General features: G+C 35.7%; 1 long non-coding RNA gene across 2 annotated transcripts; it reads right to left on the bottom strand.

The window, feature by feature from the left end:
• Positions 1 to 1,839: 1,839 nt before the first annotated feature.
• On the bottom strand, positions 1,840 to 19,429 carry LOC129045550 (uncharacterized). 2 transcript variants are annotated; one of them, XR_008505450.2, is made up of 6 exons: positions 18,794 to 19,429; positions 16,909 to 17,116; positions 15,631 to 15,741; positions 14,315 to 14,443; positions 9,840 to 9,900; positions 1,840 to 4,299 (listed from the first exon to the last, which is right to left on the bottom strand). It is a non-coding gene; the product is annotated as an uncharacterized LOC129045550 (long non-coding RNA). The 2 variants fall into 2 exon arrangements; XR_010413672.1 differs by having other exon boundaries at positions 15,631 to 15,738.
• Positions 19,430 to 24,971: the final 5,542 nt, after the last annotated feature.

Below are 24,971 nucleotides of genomic sequence, written 5' to 3'. Positions count from 1 at the left end.
ATGTAGAAGACTGATGAATTTTGTAGATTGCAAAAAAGGGACTAGAGCTATTATGCTAAGCAAAATAAATCAGTCAGAGAAAGACAAATAACACATGATTTCACTCACATGTGGAATTTAAGAAACAAATGAGCAAAGGGGAAAAAGATAGAGAGAGAAAGGCAAACCAAGAAACAGTCTCTCAACTATAGAGAACAAACTGATGGTTACCAGAGGGGATGGGGTGGGGGGGAATGGGTGATGGGGATTAAGGAGGGCACTTGTGATGAGTACTGGGTGTTGTATGGAAGTGTTGAATCACTATATTGTACCCATGAAACTAATATTTATTTCACTATACGTTAACTAACTGAAATTTACTAAAAACTTCTAAAAATACATAAATCATTTTTTTAAAAAAAGGAAATAGAGTCTGAGGCAAAGAAGTCTGGACTCTGAGTATGAGACTGAGGGGAGGCAGAGTCTACCCTGTAGCTACATGACTAGGGTATCCTTCTCTTTGAATGTGAAATACATAGTGCACAAATTACATTTTCCCAAAATAAAAGAAGTAATAATATCAGTACCTTTCTCATCTAGTGGTAGTAAGAGTGTAAAGAAATTAGTTACATAAAGTATTTAGCACAATAACTACACATAATAAAATAGTAAATGCTCAGTAAATGTTAACTATTATTAATAGTAAATTATTTTAAAAGATCGTATTTTAAAGATAGTTTTTGTTGTTATATGCAGTGAATTTTAACTACTACTCAGATTTTCTTGTTAACTAGAACAATTATCTGAAATCTCTCTCCATGACAAAGCATATAAATGATCAAGTAACCGCTGTATAATGATTTATAAGAAATAACATACTCGGTCATTCAGATGACCAAAATGTATTTCTCAGATATATTTGGTCTTCACCCACAGTTCCTGAAGCCAGGTGAAATGGGTGTCTTGTTATTAATAATGGTGACTTTGGGACCCCATCCAAGGGCAGGAATAGTTGCCAGGACAACCAACTATATGATTAGAGGGTTGAAATTTTCAGTCCCCTTCTTGCTAAGGGTTAAAGGAGCCAACGGCCAATGACTTAGTCAATCATGACTAAGTAAAGAAGCTTCCACAAAAACCCAAGAGTACAGTTTTTTGGGTCTTCTTTATCTAGAGAGCTTCCACGCTTGGGAAATCAGAACACTTCCACATGCTACCAAGCCAGGCCCCAAGGTCCAGAGGAACAGAGCTCCCCTGTTCAGAAGCTCGCCCTATGTAGTTCTCCATCTGGCTGTTGATTCTTATTCATTATATCTTTTCAAAACTGGAAAATGTGTTCCCCTGAGTTCTTTGAGCCACTCTAGCAAATTAATTGCATCCAAGGAGGAGGTTGTTAGAAACTCCAGTGTCCAAAAGATGGGTCAGAAGCACAGGTAATAGCCTGGGGCTTGTGACTAGCATCTAAAGTGGGGAGTGGGGGACAGTCTTATAGGACTGGACCCTTAACCTGTGGAATCTGATGTTATCTCCAGGTAGATAGTGTCAGAATTGAATTAAATTCTCACATACCCTGTCAGTGTTTGAGAATTGCTTGGTGTTGTAGGGGAACCCCCAAAACATTGGAATTGAATCTAAAAATATTAAAGGAGTAATACACTGTAAGTGTTAATATATGCATAGGAGCATTCCAGGAGGCATGTACACAAATCTAACATACTAAGAGGGACTTTCCCTAGGGGTTGAGATTACAGAGGACTCTCATTATCTATGATAAACATTTCTAAGATGTTTACTTTTTTTAACCATCACTAATTTCATTTAAAAAATAACAGTGAAAAAATTAAAATATATAATGCAAGCAAATGATGTTTGTTTTATTCTCTTTCTTAGTAATGACAAATATGTGTTCTATGTATATTCAGAACTATGTTATTTTACAGAATCATGGTCTCTCAAGTATGCAGTGCTTTATCTAGTCTTGTTAAATCGTTCTTCATGCCATTAGATTTAGAAATTACAGCAGAAAATGGAAGCATCAAAGAAAAAAGTTTGAAAAATGTTGATGATTTGGCAAATAATCCTATGGACCTTTTAATACCATTTGAATTCTTAAGCAACTATTCAACTGTTTATCTGAAAATAAATATTTTCAAATACATTGGCTTTTTCTCAGTTCCAATAAATGATTTAGCTTTTTCCATCTTTCCAAGAATAATTTCCATGCTTTCCTCCAAGTGGTTAGTACTAAAAGCTAATTTGACATACAACTATTCTTTCCATTGCACATATATTTATTTTAAAGGAATATTTTGGTGTTAGAACTTAAAAATCCATGGTTTAACTTTAAGAGTCTTCTATTAATAGTTTATAGGTCTTTTATGCAATATGTCATTCGGATATTTGCAAAAGCAGTCACTTTAGCAGTTTTCCAATAATTTGGTTCCCTCTCCTCCACACTGTAACTTGAAGAAATCATCTGATACAGGGAAGAAGCTAAATTTCTATTAATCTGATTTGTTTGCATATTGCAAGTATCCCGCTAGATATGAAATTCATTTTCTAAAAATTGAAGCAGAACCATTACTTCTGGACTGTGGATACTCAAACCAGTTGTGAAGACAAGCTAAAGAATGTAATAGTCTGCTTTAGTCATTCGGCTTTTGTTTCATGTTGAATCACTATGTTATATGACTTTTAATTTAAATTTTTGCACTGACTTAGAAATCTATAATAACAATCCTTTTTAATATATTGCTATGCCTTATAGTATACAATGGAAAAGGTCCTTTCCCCCCAAAATAAAAGCATTTATAATAGCTGGAGAGAAAACTCTCAGAAATGTTTCCAGAATCTACAGAGACAACAGACAATCTTTAGTTACTCTGAATATTCCTTATATAGAGAGTTACAGAAAAATAAATTAGGTATTATTTAATTCACTGAACACAAAATTATCTAGAAAAAAAATGCTCATAACATACTGCTAATTTTGTTTAGAATTTTTAAGAAGTTCTCTAATTAACAAACAATTGGCATTAAATGAAATAATGAATAGTATTATGAATGAATAGTAAAATAATTAAGCTAAATATTTAACTAGAAGCAGGAAGGGAATTCCTAAATATATATCTAATATTCTACTTTAGACATTACTATGGGATACATATTCTTTATTTATTATAACATTATATTAATATACAACCTTTCAAACTTCAGGAAATTATTAATTTAAGAAGCTAAATGTTTAAAGTATTCCCTTATAGAATTGTACTACTGATAAAACAAGTTATTCTTTAAAGAAATACAGATGGCCAACAAGTACATGAGAAGATCTGTAACATCACTCATCATCAGGAAAGTGAAAATCAAAACCACAATGAGATACCATCTTATACCTGTCAGAATGGCTAGAATGGCAAAATGGGTGAGGGTGGTCAAGAGGTACAAACTTTCAGTTATAAAATAAGTCATGGGGATGCAATGTATAGCATGGTGACTATAGTTAATAATATTGTATTGCGTATTTGAAAGTTGCTAAGAGTAAATCTTGAAAGTCCTCATCACGAGGAAAAAAATTCATAACTATGTATGGGGACAGATATTAACTAGACTTACAGTGGTGATCATTGCACGACATATACAAATATCAAATTATTATGTAGTACACCTGAAAATAATATAATGCTATATGTCAATTACACCTCAATTAAAAATTATTTGAAAAGCGGGCGCCTGGGTGGCTCAGATGGTTAAGCGTCTGCCTTCGACTCAGGTCATGATCCCAGGGTCCTGGGATCGAGTCCCACATCGGGCTCCCGGCTCAGCGGGGAGCCTGCTTCTCCCTCTGACCCTCTCCCCTCTCATGCTGTTTCTCTCTCGCTCGCTCTCTAAAATAATAAATAAAATCTTTTTAAAAAAATTATTTGAAAAGCATTTCAAAAAAGAAGCCAAGAAAAATTGTTTCTTCCTACATTTATTTAGCTATGACAATTTCTGCATTGGGACACCCTTGACACATCTTAATTAGATTTATTCTGAAGAATCCTCAGGTATGAAACTTGTCAATGGGTCCTGGCATACATTAAAGTCAGCATTCTTTGGGAGGCATTTTCAAAGAAAAGGAATGATTTCTCTGAGGAACGTCTCTTGGCAAAAAACTCTCAACTGTTTTATTAATCACATTCAGAAGTCATACTTCCTTGCCATTCAGAGCAACATATTATATGCTGTTCATGTCAGCTATCATTGTGGCAGATCTAAATAAAACTGGAGAATGTGTGATGGCCAAAAATCCAGTAGTTGTAATTTTCTTAAAAACAACTGAAAAAGAAATGGAAGGAAAGGAAGGAAATAAATCTCATAATATACTTAATCTCTGCATTTTCTAATGCTCAGGAAATAAAAATAATAAGTCTACCCAATACTTTGATGTATGAAAACAATAATACAATACATGCATCTGCAAATTGTACAATTTAAATTGTATATGGTATGCTAACTATAAATACCACATGTTTATACATTATTTTTCTTGGAAGTAAAACAGGAAGAGGATAAACGGCCTCTGGTTTTTATTCAGTTGATATTTAAATATAAAGTGACAAATCAGTGACCTTGACCTAGATGTTGGAGGAGGGACTGTGCTGGGCCTCTAAATCTTCCAGGCCAAGGGGAGCATAACCCTAGCAGTGTGCTTTGCCCCAGTGTGAGACTGAGAAAGAATGTCTACTATGGGCCTATGAGTACGCTGACTGCCTGCATCATGGACATCTCTTGTCAATGTTGTGGAGATGGAGTTTTCCTTAAAGTCTAGTTTGGCACATCCACATCATTAACAGGGTCCCAAATCTTTCTGTACTTTTATGAAGTACAGATTGGGACTGCCCAGGATATGCCTCGTCCTCTTGGTATCAGCAGGAAAATTATGAACAACCTGCTGGTTTCCTCTAAAGGACAGATAGATATTCTCCATCCTCTTCCATTTCTTTCCTGATATAGGTTCAGTCCATCATCAAAGTCATCTCTTCTCCTTGAAATTTTCCTAGGTTTTTCTTCTCATGCATAGAAAACCTTTGGGAGATCTGTGGGTATGACCCAGTAATTTGCATTTAAACAAGTACCCCACCCAGCTGATTCAGTGGCCCAAACATATATTTGAGGGATTGCTCTCTAGTAAAAATAAAAGCTTTTGCAGATTTTTATGCAGAAGATGGACAAATCTAAGTTATGTTTTAAAATAGTTACATTGGAGAGGGTATGGGCTATGGTGAGCGCTGTGAATTGTGTAAGACTGTTGAATCACAGACCTGTACCCCTGAAACAAATAATACATTATATGTTAATAAAAATTTTTTTTAAATAAACATTTTTTAAAAGATTGTAAAAAAAAAAATAGTTACTTCCAGCTGCTTTATTGAGAATAGAGGGATCCAGAGTAATCAGGTAGGTTAGAATCAGTAGAAGGTTTTTTGTTTGTTTGTTTGTTTTTGCACTAATCCAGGCAAGAGACAATGGTAGTTCTCACCTTGGTGGTTGCAGTGGAGGTGGTGAGATATAGTCAAATTCTGGTTATTTTTGGTGCTAAAGCCAACAGGAATTTCCTGACATAGTTAATGTGGGGTGAGAATTAGACAACACTTAAATATAATGGCACAGTATTTGCGTGAACAACTAGAAAGATGGAGTGCTATTAAATGAGGTGAGGGAGGCTTCCAGTGAAGTCAGTTTGGAGGGTAAAAGGAGCACTTTGGGTTGGGAAATTATGAGTTTGAGATGACTGTTGGGTATTCAAATAGAGATATCAAGTAGGCAGTCAGATACACAAGTCTGATATGTTATAGGAGAGTTTTAGCCTGGAGAGTTCAGATCTTGAGGGTTGTCAGTATCCAGATGGCTTTTAAAGCTAAGTAGATGAGCCAACCCCATCTCTTGACTTTTGCATCTTTCTAATCTGAATTCCTTCCCTCATGACCACAAGTGTTGATCCCAGTCTGCTCCTTAATAAGATTCCACATACTAACGTCCACCTCTGAGCCCACGTCCCAATTTAGCTTTCCCTGAGTTAGCTAAAACACATCTAAAATAAGATCCACCCGTATCTTTTGTTTGCTTCTTACCAGTAAAAGACTCCAAATTCCATAGTGTTTCATTTTAATTTATTTATTCTTTCTTTCTTTTATTCCTTTCATAAATATTCACTGAAAACCTACCATGTGCTAGTTACCTTTCTGGGCACTAAAAGACTAAGAACTTCTCACTAGTAACCTACTAAGTGAGTTATAAAGTCTGCATAAAAACTAAAACTAGAACATGGGTTTAACTGAGGCATCACATTGTGTAGTCTACTAAGGATTCTGACACCATGCATCACTTAACAATATAACTCATATTTGGCATTTACATTTTCAGAGAACAGGACTTTCCATAATGTGGGGGATAAACCTTTTATGATCAGTGACTTTTCAGTGTTTTCCTCCATTGTTGGTGGCTACCAATTGCTGCTAGATATTTGTAGAATTACTGCTATATTTCTCTTTTATTTATCATTTTGCCTTGTTTCATTTTTATTTCCTCCAATTCTTTGTTTATTCACTAGCCAATAAAGCCATGCAGAGTAGGGAGATGGTGAGTTATTTGCTTTATAGTCAAAAAGGCTTGAGAACCACTGGTAAGATACAATTACTGATGGTCTAAGAGGTCACCTATCTAGTATCGTTTCAGGGGAAATCTGTAACCCAACATGTCTGCTGCAAATGAGACACAACACTACATATTTAAAAATGCATTGCTTCAGGTAGAGCATGCCTAGTAGATCCCTGTTTACATAGAAAAAACTAAAAACACAAATACTTTGTGCTATTACTTAGAGAAAATTGCTTCATCGTTTTGCATTCCAAAGTAATATCTACCTGTGAGCAAGATGGCGGAAGAGGTAAAGTTAGAGTTTAAGGGAAGAGTTAAATGATGGTTGATCATGTTTCAGCTAAAGATGCTCTTTTGAACCGTAAGGGCAGGCTTGGGGATCCATGTTCAAAGGAGCTACTCTGTGGGCCTGTGGGATAAGAAAGTTCCATAGAGTCCTGCCTTCCTACTTCCCATACCCTGTCTCCATGGCTCTCAGCTCTTTAGCATCACCCTGTCTTGATCTCCTGACTCCAGACTGCCTACATCATGAAATCCCAGAGAAGTTGTTAGGAATTCCAGGTTCACACCCCTAAATTTAAGATTGGCACTCAGTCTCCCACTTGGTCTAGAGAAGGAAATCAGAGAGTCAATGTGAGTCAAGAGCAGGGACAACTGGGTGAGGAGCTAAACTGGAGTCAATCACACAGCCAAAATCTAAGATATTGGTGCAACAAGGTGGCAAGAAGCCAAGATAAAGGTGCAGCAAAAGGATGAAAAGAACAAGAGAAGACATGCAGACAAAAGTCTCTGAGACCACAGGGACAAGTTTGCCTACAGGAATATGTCAGGAATTTATAATTTCTCACCTTTGAAATAAGGATGTTCTTGGGTGCTACTTTGAACTCACCAAGAAGAAAGGTGAACTTCTTACTCACTTGTGGTTTTCTTTTCTTTTTTTTTTTCAAATGCTAAGAGATGCTAAGTTGAATTTAAAAATTAAAGTATTATCTTTGAAATCTTTAATTAAAAACAGAAATCCCAAAGATAGGGAATACTGGAAAGACTGCTGGTGAGCTATAGTTGAAGTCTGTGGGACTTAATTTATGAGTTCAATATTTGTCAACATCAATTCCAACTGAAGACCTGCTTGATGGTGCTCTTAAAAAGCAGTAGCTACTGAAAAGTGAGCGCCTCAGCAACACCCACAGCTGCTGCTCGTCCAATATGGAGCACTTTTTACATGCATCAAATGCCTGACATCTTTAGGAAACCTGTTTCTTCATAGATAGGGAAATTTGGCCCCTTGTGAAGGCAGCAGTAAGTAAAAAAAATAAAAACTGTCAGGTGGTTTGTCATCAGTGCTTTTCCTTCCCAGAATTTCTTTCAACTTGTGCCTGATCCAGGAATCCCATTATCCTCCACATAGCTTGCCTATTACTGCCCTGCTTATTGATATAGAACTAACAGTATCTTATATCCTCAGATACACAGTTACCAGTTCCAAAGATTTCAGCCAGCAATCTATTAGCATCTGCAGGCTGAGTTAAAGATCTGCTATAGTACCTCTCAACTTAAATTATAAAATAAACAAATTCCTTTATCCCATGTTCCCCTCCACATTTTATAGAGAGGCTCTCAAGATCTAATTTCTTTTCAATTTTCTCTTGAATCCACTCCAATAAAGCTTCTGTCCTTACTACTTCACCAATTCACTCCAAACTACCAAATCCAATGGGCAATTCCCCATTCTCATTTTATGTGGCATAACAACTTTTAACATAGTTGATCAACTAACCCCTCCTAGAAAATTTATTTCATTTTCCATGTGGGACAGCACTGTATTAATTTTTCCCTCTAGCCTCTCCTTCTCAATCTCTTTTGCTAGTCCCCCTTCATCTTCCTGACTCCTAAACAATGAAGTGCTTTGAGGGTTCAGGCCTTGGAACTCTTCTTGTGACAGTTACTTCTAGAGTGATCTCATCCAGTTATGGCAGTAAATACTGTCAACACTCTGATAACTTTCAATTTTATCACTCCTGCCTGAATGTGCCTCTGAACTTGAACCCTTAAATATTCAACTACATTTTTCATGTCTCCTCTTGGATTTCTAATAATCATCTTACCCTATCTAGAATAAATGTCTTGTTTTCTCCCAAATCTTCTCTTCTAACAGACTTCCGCACTTTAGTAATGGAAACTGTTTTTCCCATTGGTCAAGGGTCATACGTGCCTCTTCCCTTCTCTCACACTCTACAGATAGTCTAACCTCAAGTCAGCTATACTTCCTGAATGTGTCCAGAATTCAACCATTTCTCACCACTTCCACTACTCCAACTCTGATTCAAACCATCAACATCTCTTACCTGCATTATTACAACAGTCTCTTAACTGGCGTCCTTCCTCCTACTTCTGCCTCCTTATATTCTACATACAGAGATCCCCTCGACAATCAAAATCAGAGCAGATCAAAACTCTGGTCAAAATGACTTCCCATTGCATCCAGAATAAGAACCAAAATTCTTACCCTGACTTATCAGATCATGTTCCATAGCCCATGTGACCTTACCTCCTCCCCACTCTATTTGTTTACTTGTTATAGTCACATTGACACTGGTTTCCTTCCTCTTTCTCAAACACAGTTCTGTCTCAGGGCCTTTGAACTTGATGCTCCTTCTTCCTGGAGCAGTCTTCCCACAAATACCAGCATGGCTCAATCTCACTTTCTTCAGACTTTATTCAGTTCACACCCCTCATCTTATCAAGGAGGTCTTTCTTAGTATCACTCTATAATAGAGCAACCTCCTTTCTTATTTACTTTGTGTCCCTCAGCCCGCTTTACTTTTCTTCAGAAGCTTTATCACTATCTGACATATTATATAAGTAATTACTGATGATCTATCCTACCCTCACTGGAATGAAAGCCCCAAGGCAAATATTTTGTCTCTATGTTTCATTGCCGTATCCACAGTACTTAGAATAGTGTCTGGGGCTATATAAAAGATACTTAACAATTATGAGCTTAACTATTTAATTAAATAAATAATAAGTGTATTTATAGAGTTTTTTTTAATGCTAGTTGGAATCTCTTCTTTCCTTCCTAATGCTGCCTCCCGAATCCATCTGCTAGTATTTAGGGTCTGCTTGTGCTGGCCCAGGTGACCATTCTAGTTTCTCATGCCCCAGGAATATTTCTTCCTGGCATGGAATTGAGGAGAAAAAAATAAATTGGGATTTACCTGTTTAATCATCAAGCTGATCTAATCCTTACGCTAGGCACTCAGGATCCAGAGATGAAAGCTTTAGAAAACAAATTGTGAACAGTTTAGTTTGGTGAGAAAGACAAAACAACAATTTCCATATGTTATTCAAAGTCCCATAACAGAGCACATAAAGTGTTCTACAGGAGTACAGAACAGAGCCCTAAACCTTAGTGAGGTACAGGGACACAAGAAGTGAAAAAATTTCAAAAGTTATGAAGCTTGCCAGGTAGCAGGAGAGCAGGGATGGATACCCCAGGTATAATATGTAACTTATAGATAGTCATCAGTACATGAAGAAGACTGCAGAGCAGGAAATAAGCTAAAGAAGTATACAAGAATCAGGTCAGCAAGAATTTGCATGCCATGATGAAAGAGTATATATTTTATTTTGAAATTGACAGGGAGCCATTGAAGGGGTTTAAGCAAAGGAATGAAATGACTAGAATCTAGTCCTGGCCCCGCCCCTCACTGACTAGGATTTAGGCCAAATTATTTGATGCAATGCCTATCCAATTTTTTCAGCCAAAAAAAAGCCTTTGTTCAAACAAAGGGTATCCAGAACTAACACATAAATCAGATAAAACAGAACACTCTGGTTGAAGACTGGCCTATTTGACCCTTTACTCTTTGCATCAGTCTCTGAGGCCCCTCCATGAAATCCTCAGAGCTCCATGGATTACATGGCCCAAAACCCACTGACTACATATCTGTTTCTTCATCTGTGCCAAATTCCATAATCTCTAGAAGGCTTAAAATATGTCTTTTCCATATAGCCTTACACAGTTGATTTTCCCCAACAACATTCTAAAGCAATCTTTTTAGATCATTTGATTGTGGCAAAAGGTGTCAAAATTGTACTTTCATTTTTCCTCAAGAGAGCTTGCCTTAGTTAAAAAATATATCCTTCCAGAGAATGACTTTTATATGAAAAAGAAAGATGCCCAGATATGATTGTTAGACTAAGTGTAAGAACCTCATGGCATCTTAACCAGCAGCACATGCTAAAGCCTAACTAAAAGTTTAGGGCTGTTAACTAGAAGTACTATAAATCAACAGAAACACTAACTAGCAAAGTTATGCTTCAAATGTAAAGTTGCTTAAGCATGTTATCAGAAAAGACTAGACAATGAGATTTTATTGCCCTCATGTTTATTCTTCTCAGGTACTGCACCCTAGATGTCAGCCTTTAATGAAAGCATTCTTTCTCTTCATATTATTCCATAACTAATAGAAGTCTCTTGCTATATGATTCTATGAGTTTAGTTAACACTATACTGGATAAGTACTTAAACTTACCCAATATAAAAGGTGAAGAATAGACTTTTGGGGAGAAAATTTTGAGCCTACAGCATGAAAAAGAAATACAAATATAGTGAGATACATGGAGACATCAAAAGATGTGTCTGATCTCCATTCCCATTGTACTCCATGGCCCTTCCAGCATGTACAGCATTCTACCATTTCTGCTTGAAAGAAGGAGGGCCACAGCAGACATACTAAGGAAAAATAAGACAATCTTGGATTTGGCATTTCAGAACATAAGCAATAGCTTAAGTGGGCAAAAAAGAAGTGTTTTAAATTTAAAAATTCAAAATTCTGTAGGATTCAGGGCTTGAAATGTATACTCTCAAATTAAGTGCACGTGTTAGGCAGAATAAAAACCACCCAAAGATGTCCACATCCTAGTCCCCAAAATCTGTGAATATGATACCTCCCTCGTCAGTTAAGCACCCTGAGATGGATAGATTATCCTGGATTATCCTGATAATCACAATATAATCACAATAGCCCTGAGATTAATAAAAAGGCAGCAAGATTAGAGTCAGAAAAGGTGTTGTTATGGAACAGAGGGTCAAAGCCAGAAAATACTGTTTCTGGTTTTCAAGATGAGGAAGACACCATAGGTCAAGGAATGCAGGTAGCCTCAGAAAGCTTTTGGAAAAGACAAGGAAACAGATGGCACTGCTGACCCATTTATTTCTAAACCTTAGATAATTTGTGTTGTTAAGCCACTAAGTTTGTGGTAATTTGTTGACAGAACAATAGAAAAGCAAGACAGATTTTGGTACTGATAATGGGGTTGCCTAACTATGTAGAAGTAGCTTTGGAATTAGGTAATGGGTAGAGGTTGGGAGAATTTTGAGGGAGCATGCTAAAAAAAGACTCAAATTCACTAACACACTGTTGGCAGTGGTTAAAGGCACTTGCTGCTGAGGGCTCAGAATGAAGTAAAGAGCATGATAAAGAAAGTTTATATCATCTTAGAGAAATTCTTCAGGTAGAAATAAAATCATTCCAGATGGAAACACAGAAATGTAAGAAGGATTGAAGAGAAATGGAAGACATAAATGTGAGGAAACATAAACAGATTTGATTAACAAAATATAATATAATGCCCAATGTAGTTTAAAATGTATGTAGAAATAAAATCTATGCCAACAATGTAAAAACAGAATTGGAATAAAGGGAGTGAAAGTGTTCCAGAGTTTTAGCACTATTACAGAAATAGAAACGTGATCATTTGTTACAAGGCAAGGACAGATATTTGTATAATTTAGTAGCAATGAAGAAAAATAAAGACTAGTTTTTAAGAAGTGTCACTAATAAATTAATAGTAGGAAAAATATAAAAGGAAAATTTGACAGAATGAGAGGAACAGTAGACACATCCAAAATCATACAAGGGATTTTATACTTTTCTTAATAGATGATGAAGCAAGCAGACCAAATATCAATAGGGATATAAACCTAAAAGCACAATTCATATATTTAATCTATTTAACATATATATAACATTGCATCTAACAATGACCAAATTAACTTCTTTGCAAATACACATGGATCATTAACCAAAATTTATGCTGTTAATGCTGATACAACACAGTCTTGACAAATTTCAAAGACTGAAATCATGTATTATATGTACTTTGAGTGCAATGGAATTAAACTAGAAATAGACAAAAAGATAACTAGAAAATTGCCAAATGTTTGGAAATTTAAGAAATACTATTATCATGTTTGTATAGCCCATACATAAATGAATACATGAAATCAAAATTTTAAATTTAATAGGAGTTGAATTACAGTGAAGTTAGAACATATTGAAAATGATGACTGTATCTAAAGTAGTGCTTAAAAGAAAATTTTAGTGAAATGCTGAACAAAATGTTAACAAATTGAAAGCAGTGATATTTAATAAGAATACACTTCAACCATGAGAGAATTAGCCCAGGAACACAAGGTTGGATGAACACTCAAAAATAAGTCAATGTTAAAAAACAAAAAACAAACCCTCAGTGTTAATTCACCACATAACTGTTAAAAAGGAAAAGATATTTGATCATCTCAATATTTACAGAATAAAAATATTTGACCAAAGTTAATACCCAGTCATTGTAAAAACTCTTAGCAAACTAGGAGTAGAATAAAACTTCTTAATATGATAAAGACTTTCTTAAAACAATCTACAGCAAACATATTTGATGGTGAAATATTGAAAGCTTTCCCCCCCTGCGATTAGGAAAGAGGGACAAGGATTATGCTGACACCACTCTTTGTCACCAGTGTGCAATAAAGCAAAGCTGTAGGTGATATTTTATCATTTCCTTCTTCCACTATCCAATGTGCCCTTTGTTCTCAAGCAGGAAATCAACTAGACTGAATTCTTTACTCAGCAGAATAACACAAACCTTCACTCCTGGTGGGTCATTCTCCTCTGTTGTTGTTGATTGCTAGAGTTATTTGTTAATTTTTACTTTGGACATTATACTAAAAAGTATCTGAGAGAATCCTGTGGGTCTCAAATATAGAGAACATGGTTTTGACCACCACCCAAATAAGTGATCTTTGTGGGGGAAAGCTGTGGTAGAGAATAAGAATGAATAATAAGATATTTGCTTAACCCTAGTACAGATCCAATGCATGTAGCCCATGGTCTAGGTCTGTGCATCTCTGAAGAGAAAGAGTTATTTAAATGTCAGATGCAACACTGATTACACTCTGATGTTTTGACTTGAGGTCCCGCTTTCCGTGAAGTCTTTATTCAGAGTCTCCACCTCTGTCACCACTCTGGGTTTTCTTTGTCCAACCCTGTCATGTTTCTCTGGTACAGTTGTAATATAGGCATCTGGAACTAATTGATGCTTGCTTACTTTTTAATAATCATCAGATGGGAGTAATAAGAACCGATCAGAAATAAAAGCTTATAAGTAAAGGGAGTAAAGAAGAAAACAGACTGAAAATGCTTTAGATATTGTTTGTCCCTAAAGTAGAAATGAACCACCTTTGACATTCCAAGCCCAGAGAAGGAACCTCAGAGAGATTTGAAGGATCTAAGAGGAAGGGCTCTTATCTCCAATACAGCATAAAAACTGGCAAGTATGGTAAAACAAACATGCAAACAAGCAAACACCTTGAACTCAGTAGACTAAAAGTCAATAGAGAAGAAATTACCAAAGGTGATATCCAAGCTGACATATCTGATATCTCATGCCAGATATCTTCCATTTGCCCCTCCAGATTCACTCCCTTCTCTATTTTGCTCTCTTCCTACTGGTTCCAGTGGGATTTAGCCATTGGGGACTGCAGAAGAAAATGAAGACAAAGTGTGATACCAGTATATTTATTCCCTTGAAGCCTTTCCTGAATAGTCACCTTAGGTTGGCTGCGTCCCTTGAATGATCACTGCTCCTTCCAAGTCAGCCTTTAGTTCTTAATGTCTCCCTTTCTAGGTTCTGGTAGCCTTTCTCCTCTCCCTTTTAGGGTCTGCTGCTAGCTCTGTGTACCTGTACTAACTTTTGTTGGCTCCTTACATTCCCCACATCTTTGTAATTAGTTCCTATGTGAATAAACTCTCTGAAATACATTAATTTGAGTGTGCCATTTGTTTCTTGTAGCAACCCTTGTGAATATGAGTCTTATGTGCATCCTACTGTGCTTCATGGAGGCAGATAAGTTCAGTTTTCTTATGTTACCAAGAATAGTATGGACATAGCAGTGAGCCCTAGGCATCTTGATGGTCTTTCACACAGAAAGAAAAAGGAATGTTGACAGGGCAAAAATCATATGGAAACATAGCCGTCTTTTCAGTTGCTAGCACCAATAGATGATGACCAAGAACTAGACCCCTCTTCACCTAATACCCCACCCCAAACCCTTGGCATTGCAAAGCCCACCAGAGCACAATAGGGTCAGGAAGTATAAATTAAGCTGTTACAGTTGCAAAGTTATTTTTCTTGGAAATAAATTATTTCACTAAAGCAGGCATTCTTGTTATACAATTGGCCATGAAATCTTGAAAATTTGAAGTCATTTTAAATTATTCCTTCTTCTTCATTTACTTATCAGTTAGAAACTGAAAATTGTAATTTTCCCTGCAAAGTATCTCTTGATTATATTTCTTCCTTTCTTTTTTCATTAATTACACCTTTGCTTAGGTACTTATCTCTCTGAATTATTGCAGCAACCTCTTAACATGTCTTTTGTATTAACCTCCCAAAAACTGGAATTGCCCTCATTCTTCTCATTTATAACATAAACACATCACAAATGTATTAATATTGACAAGTGTATGTGGGAATAAGTTTCAACCCCTAATATGAAAGAAAAAAGGATGTCAACTCTCAGAAGTAGGGCTAATTCCCTGCACCTGGCATGAATCTTGTTCCATGGGTATCTCCCTCACCTATAACACGTAAAAGCTTATAATAGATATTTACCATATTCTCTGATTACAAAAAAATTATAAATTAGGTAACAATTTGGGGCACCTGGGTGGCTCAGCCTGTTGAGTGTCTGACTCTTGGATCTCAGCTCAAGTCTTGATCTCAGGGTGGTGAGTTCAAGCCCCAGGTTGGGCTCCACGCTGGGCATGGAGCCTACTTAAAAAAAAAAAAAAAGTTATGTAACAATTTAATTAATTGAATTGTAGCCTAACACTTTATTGGATGAGTTGGATATAGTAGGTGCAAAAAAAGAAAGTAATTTTATTGTTTCCTACCACTGTCTTTGTAAATCTACTCCAAGATTTGCTCTCATCTTTAGGTAAAATTTGGAGAAGTATTTATTGATTTCCTGATTACTGCAAGTCTCTTTTTGTAAGGTAATAAAAAGTCCATTCTCACCTTATATGAGAATTCTTAAGTTTACTTAAATTGTCTTTCCACTCCCTGCTCTGACTGACTTCCCCTTTGGAAGGCTATGTTAGAGAAGAGAGAGTCATGGTGTAGACTTTTCTCTTTCACCAGTATTCCAAATTTCCAATTCTCATTTGAGATCTTTCAGGGCTAGAAACGGAGAAAGGAGAGGTAAGAGGCAGAAATGCTGTGCATGACTGACTTAGTTGTCATCTGGAGCTCTGTTAATTGAGCATGCTAATCCTTTTGAATTCTTTCTCTTGGCAATGCCACTTTTGGCTTTCCCATTGGCCCACTAATACTTTTACTAAGTTTTCAGATTAGGTTGTTCTCTTTCTTGCACTAATCAACGCTGACTGACAACCCATTATGCAAACCAGCAAGCTCTCTTAGATCTTGTATAAATGAAAGATTTAGAACTGTTAAAAATACATTCAATCTCCATTTACATATCTAATGGTTTCTAGGAAAATCAATAATACAAAGAAAAATTATTACTATGTACCAGGACCTTTATAAATGATATTTTATTTAATCTTCACAAAACACTTTGAGAAGACTATTCTATTACAGATGAGAATACTGACACTCAAAGGAGTTAATTTGCCTAAAGTTATATAGGTAGTGAATATCAGAACCCAGATTACAACCTCATAGAAGACTGATTATCGAAATCAAGTAAGTTAACATGTATAAAGTGCTTGGCTTTATATAGTAAACATTATCCAACAGTTTGTTTGGTAAATAAAAATCAGTTGTTCCATAAAAGACATCCTCTTATTTCTCATTTGTCATTCAAAAAACTCTGAGTTCATTCATTCTACAAAATCAGCCAGCATAAACTACTATCAGAACTCAAATTTTCTGCCTTTTTATAGCTTAATAATACATTTGGATGTGAGGCATACATACCTGAAACAATCGAGAAACATGCAAGACATATTCCAAGAAATGTTAATCATTATTACATTTGAAAAAGGGAGAGATTAGGGCTCCTAGATGGCTCAATCAGTTAAGCGCTGGGCTCTTGGTTTCGGCTCGGTGGGGCTCTGCCTTCAGTGTGGAGTCAGCTTGAGTCTCTCTCTCCCTCTCTCTCTCTCTCTCAAATAAATAAATAAATCTTTTAAAAAAGAAAAGAAAAGAAAAGAAAAAGGGAGAGATTGATGAGGATATAACACCTAAAAATGAAGAGTTAACATAGAACTCTAGAGATCTCGTCACAAAAGACAAAGCATTAAAAAAAATGCATGTACAAAAGTCAAAACTGGACAAAACACCCACAAATCACTTTTATAACTACTGATAAAGGCAGAACGCCAAAGCAAATTTATGTAAATGTTAACTCTTTTACCAAATATTCTAAAAAGTAGGGTGGATTGTTACTTATGTATTGGGAAGATAAGTGTTTAGAAAATAAAAAATTATTAAAAAAAGGAGAAAGACATTAGTTCATTGATATGGAATAAAAAATACAGAATAGTCAAAATAAATAATTCAACAAACTGATTATTCAAGGCAATGTGGAAATAATAAGTACTTAGTCAAGCTTCAAAAATAAAAATAGAAACTTAAAGGGAGTATGCTTATGTGTTCTTTGGTTTTATAGCTGTGTGGCCCAGATTTAATCATTAGTTGAATAAAAGTGTTTGGCATTGAATATAAAGTTAGAGCATATATATGTAAATTTTTATATTCAAACTTAGGACCTAATAAAAGACCAAAATTAAATTAAAAGTATGTATGAACTCTGTTTAATGTTTAGTTTATTACCTCAGCTTAATCTTGAAACTATTTTTTCAGTCCTTCTCTTAAAAGATATTTCAACAGATAATTGGCTAAAACTGGAAGGACAAAAAATTTTTAAATGAATTCCACATGGATGGATTAATTTTATGAATCCAAGTGCATTTTAGAATTTAGCTTCTAACAAAGATTGTGTTTTGTCTCAAATTATTATTAAATAAACATACCTATTATTAATTAAATTACAACTCAGTATCTTCCTGCCTCATATTTTTCAACCCTATTTCTTAAATGTCAGCAGTCTTCTCTGATCAGTAAATGTGGAAACAACACACATAAATTAGAGAAATCTAACCTACCTAAAGAATAACGTTAAAAAATATATAGCAGATTATATAATAAAATACAGAAGAGAAATTTATTTTATTAAGTTCAGAATCAATTGATTGAAAACTACATCAACCATGTCATGATCATTTTGAGATCAAGAAAACTAATTTTTTTTAATTTTTTTTTAAGGAAAACTAATTTTTAAGTAGTGTGCAGTTATAGAAATTTTTAAGTAGTACACAGTTATGGAAATTTGTGGAATGAATGAATGAATGAAGAACCCAGATTACAACATACAATTTTATTATTTCCTCAACCATTTCAATACAAAACACATAAAAATATAATAAAATATCAAACTTTCATCTTCATTATAATAATCAAAGAAAACCCTCACATAATCATAGATAGAAGACTAGAATCAATATTATTCATATTTGTTTTTTACTAATGTAACACATACTCAACTTATTCATTTAATTGCTAAAAAATTTTAACTCAGAGCAAGATGGCAGAATAGAAGAAGTTTTCTACCATTATCCCTCCAGAGAACATTGATCTTGACAACCATCCATGGATGAGAAGATATTTATAGGAGTCCAGGAGTCCATCAGAGAAGTTCCAATACACTGTTGGAGAAAAAGAGAGACAGAGAGAGAGAGAGAAAGAGAGAGAGAATAGATGCATTGAAGAGGGTAAAAAGAAAAGAACAGTTTCACTTTACCTGAATCATCCATCCCCGAAGAGAGCACTGCTCAGTGCCAAGAGAAACCCCAACAGCCTGCAATTTCTCCCACAGGGAAAGTGAAAATATACTGTATGAGCACATGGTTTCTCCAGCCAAGCAGGATATTGCCCAAGAAGTCCACTTCTTTCTTGCCCCACCTAGACTACTGAAGTGATACGCAAGGCTGCGGGTTTGGAAGAGCTGGAAGCACAGCAATAATGGCTCCAAATCATCAGAGGGCTGTGGATCTAACTAAATGCTGCACAGAATTCATAAAGGAGCCTACCCATGAGCCTCTGGCAATACCTTGCCTGCATATTCCCTCAAATGGCCCAAGAGCAACTTCTATGTTGTGTGCACCTCACCCACCCCACTTTGGCCAGTTCCTCATGCATGCCCCCACAGATATATAGTGTGAGCCTTTACAGACAGCTTGCAAAACAAGCACAGAAGCCTGCCCTATTCTGGAGAACTAGGAGAAAGCACACAAATTTGAGCATTTCGGGGCAGCACCTGAGGCAAAACAGGGAACTCTTCCTGCAGCCTGCCTTTGCAAGATTAAACGAAGGCATACAACTTTAAGAATTACCCCCAAGGGGGAACAAGAGATGTGGAATGGGTGCATCCATACAAAATGTCAGAAACAGCCTAGGCGTGCCTAGTCAGGCTAACTGGTGAAGGTATTTCTCTCCTGAAGCCAGTCAGGAAAGACTGCAGGATGTGACTGTTTCTTGAAATGAAAAGACAACAATGCAAGAGTTTAAGGAACTCAAAACAAAAAAAAATCAAGGAAACATGACATAAGCAAAGGAACACAATAATTTTCCAGTAACAAACCTCAAAGAAATGGAGATCTATGAATTGCCTGAAAAGAATTCAAAGTAATTATATAAGGAAACTCAGCAAGCTACAAGAGAACACATACAGATGACTCAAAGAAATCAGGAAAACAGTACATGAACAAAATTAGAAGTTCAACAGAGAGACAGAAATCATAACAAAAGAACAAAGAGAAATTTTGGAACTGGGGAATACCATGAGTGAAATGAAAAATACAATAAAGATTGTCAACTTTGACTTGATCAGAGAAGAAAGAATCTGTAAACATGAAGACAAATCACTTGAAATTATTCAGTCGGTGGAGACAAAAGGACAAAGAAGGAAAAGGATTGAAGAAAGCCCATGTGACTTATGGGACATCATCAACAAAACTAAAATACACATTATGGGAGTTGCAGAAGGATGCAGAGAGAGAGAAAGGAACAGCTTATTTAAAGAAATAATGTCTGAAAACTTCCCGAATCTGGGGAGATACAGATATTCAGGTCCCTAAAGCTTAATGGTCCCCCAAACAGGTTTAATTCAAAGATTTCACTGAAATACATTATAATTGAATCATCAAAAATCAAGACAGAGAAAATTTTGAAAGTAGCAAGTGAAAAGGTTTGTCACATTCAAGGGAAACCTCAGCAGATTTCTGAGCAGAAACCTTGCAATCCAGGAGAGAACAGGATAATATATTCAAAGTGCTAAAAGATAAAAACTAACAGCTAAAAATACTTGAACCAGCAAAACTATTTTTTCACAAATGAAGGAAAAAGGAAGTATTTCCCATACAAATAAAAGGTTAGGGAGTGCATCACCATGAGACCTGTCTTATAAGAAAGGCTAAAAGGAGTTCTCCAAGCTAAAACGCAAGGAAGCTAGCATGAAATGTGAAAGTAATGTGAAAACATAAAACTCACTGATAAAGGTATGCAAATAGACAAACTCGGAATATTCTAATGGTAGTATAACTTTTAACTCTAGTATAAAGGTTAAAAGACAAAGGTATTAGAATAACTATAGCTATAATTTGTGACATATATATGTGTGTAGGAATACTATTCAGCCTTAAAAAGAAGGAAATCCTGCCATTTGCAACAACATTGATGAACCTGGAGGACATTATACTAAGAGAAATAAGCCAGACACAGAAAGGCAAATACTGCATGATCTCACTTACATGTGGAATCTAAAAAAAAAAGTCAAATTCATAGTAATGGAGAGTAGAATTGTGGTTACCAAGAACTGAAGGCTGAGGGAAATTGGGAGATTCTGGTCAATGGGTACAAACTTTTAGTTATAAACTGAGTAAGTTCTGGAAACCTAATGTACATCATGATAACTATAGTTAATAATAATGTATTGTATATGTGAAATTTGCTACCAGTTGATCTCGTGTTCTCATCACACACACACTCACACACACACAAGTAATTGTGAATATGTGAGGTGATGGATGTCAATTAGTTTAATTGTGGTAATCATTTCACAGTATGTATATATATCATAACATCACATTGGATACCTTAAACACATACCATTTTTATTTATAAATCATACCTCAATAAACTGAAAAAAAGAATTCATCAAAACATACATTAACACATTTATTTCATCTTTATAGCATCCTACAAGATATACTATTAGCAACCCCATTTTACAGGTAAGAAAACTGAAGCTTAGAGTATTAAAGAACTTGCCCAAGAAAAAGCAGGGTTTCAAACCCAAGCAATCTGGACCCAGAGTGATATGTGATGCTTAACCACCCAGACTCTTTACATTGCCAATCTATTTTTACCTTCTTTATCTTTATTGAGTAAATTTTTGCCTCAAAATAAAAGCTGTTTCTCATAGTCCACAACAAAGTATTTATTTCTTTTCTATAATGTCATCTTTCTTTCAAGTCCTACCTAAAGAAATAAGACCCCCCTCGTTCATTCCACATTAAACAAATCAGATGTTTAGAGAATCAAAGAACTGTTTTGGTTCATCTCAGATTTCTTAGTCAATATATCCTACTGATCCCATTCTGAGTACCAAGAACTCATATATAGCTCCTTTGAAAGTCCAGATGAACTAATGGCTTTCAGTCTATTAGAAGACATCAGTCCTTTGAAGGAGAACAACCATAGTAAAGATATTAAGCAATCAACAACATTGGTCTCTAAGTTCAAGATGTGAGTTTCTCCTAGATTAATGGTGTTCAGATTTTAGCATGCATCAGAAACACCTGAAAGGCTTATTAAAACACAGATTGCTGGGCTCCGATCCAACAGTTTCTGATTCAGGAGGTTTAAGGTGATACACAAGCATTTACATTTCTTTTTTTTTTTTAAGATTTTTATTTTTATTTATTTGACAGAGAGAGAGACAGTGAGAGAGGGAACACAAGCAGGGGGAGTGGGAGAGGGAGAAGCAGGCTTCCCGCCAAGCAGAGAGCCCGATGCGGGGCTAGATCCCAGGACCCTGGGATCATGACCTGAGCCGAAGGCAGACGCTTAACGACTGAGCCACCCAGGCGCCCCCAAGCATTTACATTTCTAATAATTTCCTGACTGGTGCTGATGCTGCTGATCACAAGACCGGCCTCTGAGAAACATCAACCTAGGCTAAGTGCTCCTAATTGGAGTTCCACAGAAACTGCTTTCTTAGAATAATAATGTTTTCTTTGAAAATGGGTTTTGTGGTCAAAAAAGCTTGGGAAATTATACAAACTTGAGGAATCACAAAATACCTTAGTATATTATGAGAAGACTTGGAAAAATCTCCCATTTATCTTAAACCTAGCTTTTCCCAAACTTGTATGACCGCAGTTTTCGGCAGAACACCTATTAAATCACATGGAACTGATGTTCCAAGGGACAATGAGGAATGCTTGGCTGCCATTCAACATTAGTAGATTCTGCTCACAAATTAATTTAGCCAGGTGTTTTTATTTTTCTCTTTGATTTACACAATATCCCATTAAGAATACATTTATTCCTAGTCAAGATTTCATTTTTATGAGTGATACAGTAGGAACATTGCCAATCCAAGTATCAGATATGAAATTATGATGTCAGCTGATGGTGCGCAGAAGATATATTAAGTTCAAAGACTATCAAATTCAGACCAAATATCTAAAAAATGTGCATACACCCTGACAGAAATAACATAATTGTCGTGACGCACCATGTTCATTTTTAAGTTTGATAAATCAGCATCAAGAGAAAAAAGTTCCTCTTACATGTGCCAGGTAATTAAAAATCACAGTTCTAACATTAAATACATTAAATAATTTTACCCATTCTTATCTATGCCAATATCAGCTTGCTGTATAGCAAGAGAAAAAAAGGGTTCCAAAGCTTCGAACATACGGGATTTTGTTTTCTAACATAAATGTTCTAACATTTAGCAACATTCAAGAGGATTGCATTCACTTAGGATGGACAGCTGTTTCCCTGGGCTACGATGAACAAAAAGTTCCTAGCATGGTCCTAGTATATAGGACGCAATCAGTAACTGAAATATTTTCTCCCAATTATTTTTATTAATAATATACATTTTAAAGAACAGTTTTCGATTTACAGAAAATGTATACAGATATAAAAATAGTATATTTTCTATTTTTGACATCTCACTATATGCTACATTTGTTACAATTAATAAACCACTATTCATACATTATTATTAACTGATGTCCATAGCTTATTCAGATTTCCTTAGTTTTTATGTAATGTCCTTTTTCTGCTCCAGGATCCCACCAGGATGTCACATTACCTTTAATCGTCATGTTCTTTTGGCTCCTCTTGACTAAGACGGTTTCTCAAACTTGTTTTTGATAACCTTGACACCTTTGAGGAGTACAGATCCAGTATATTATAAGAGGTCCCTCTATAAAATTGTGTTTTTCTCACAATTATCCTGGGGTCATGGGTTTTGTGGAGGAATATCACAGAGGCAAAATGCCATTTTTCATCACATCATATCAACGTTCCATACCATCAACATAATTTCTGACTGTTGATATTCACCTTGATCATCCAGGTGAAGTCATATGTGTCAGGTTTCTCCACCATTAAGTTATTCCTTTTCTATATTATAATATTTGTAATAAATAAACCCCACACTTAAGAAGTAGGGACTTATGCTTCCCCTCCTAGGGCAAAGTATCTCCATAATTTATTTGGAATTCTGAATGGAAGATTTTTCTCTCCTTTATGTATTAATTTACTTTGTAATTTATTTACATCAATATGGACTCACAGATATTCATTTTATAATTTGGGTTATAATCTAATACTATTTGTTGTTGCTGCCGCTCAAACTGTTCCAGTCTGGCCCACTGATAGCTCTTTCTCTTGGCTCCTGGGTTCTTTCTGCATACCTCCTTCATCCCCACCATCGTGGATTTCTTTATTTCGTTCAAGTTCACTGCTCCAGGCTCTTCCTGACCCTGTCCTAGAGTCAGCCATTTCTCCAGGAAGACCTGGTTCTTTTTATTGGAGAATGTCCTAAAAACCAAGACCTGGGCACTAAGTGTGATTGTTGCTCCTGGAATGTCTTTTCTTTTAGACCCTCTCAGTTGTCAGAACAGAAAAATACATGTGTGTATATTAATATATATATTATATTATATATTATATATATAAAATACCTTTAAATATATATACCTTTACTATAATACCTATTATACCTAATAACACCTTTATTAATTAAACATGAATTCTTACAGCAATCTTAATTTTAATCTACTGAATATGAACTACTTTGTAATGAGAAATAGGCTTCCTAGATCAGATCACTATGTAGCAATGGTATTGAATAGTCAGTTATGAAAAACTTATATTCTATAAATGGAAAAAGTGAAATCAAATGTGGAGCACTGAGTCTCAGAGAGGCAATATGAAGAGGATGAGAAAGCATTGTAATCCATTAAGAGAAACAACCAACAACTCGGCATGTGGTGTACCTCACTAGCACTTCCCCATACCCCATTCTGCTCTCCTTTGGGTACGCTACACTTCCTGGTCCCCTTCTGTTCAGTAGAGCTACGTGTCGAGTTCTGCCCACTGATTAAAAGAGGAAGCTATGTGTCCCACAGCAAGCTTGACACCCATCAGTGATAGTTAAGAACCTGGTGTACTAGTTTACTAGGGCTGCTATAAAAAATACCACAGACTATGTGACTTAAAACAATGAAATTTGTTTTCTCACAGTTATGGAGACTGGAAATCCAAGATAAAGGTGTTGGCAGGTTTGGTTTCTCCTAAGGCTTCTCTTCTTGGCTTGCAGAAGGCCACCTTCTTGCTGTGTCCTTACATGGCCTTTGCTCTGTGTGTGTGCATGCATCCCTAGCGTCTCTTTCTCT

This window comes from Mirounga angustirostris, unplaced genomic scaffold, assembly GCF_029215605.1.
Source record: "Mirounga angustirostris isolate CCGP_5_RB_7025 unplaced genomic scaffold, mMirAng1.0.hap1 SCAF_8, whole genome shotgun sequence".
In the NCBI taxonomy this organism is placed as follows: domain Eukaryota; kingdom Metazoa; phylum Chordata; class Mammalia; order Carnivora; family Phocidae; genus Mirounga; species Mirounga angustirostris.
The sequence above is the reverse complement of the archived record's forward strand: the minus strand, read 5'-3'. Positions and strand labels throughout refer to the sequence as shown.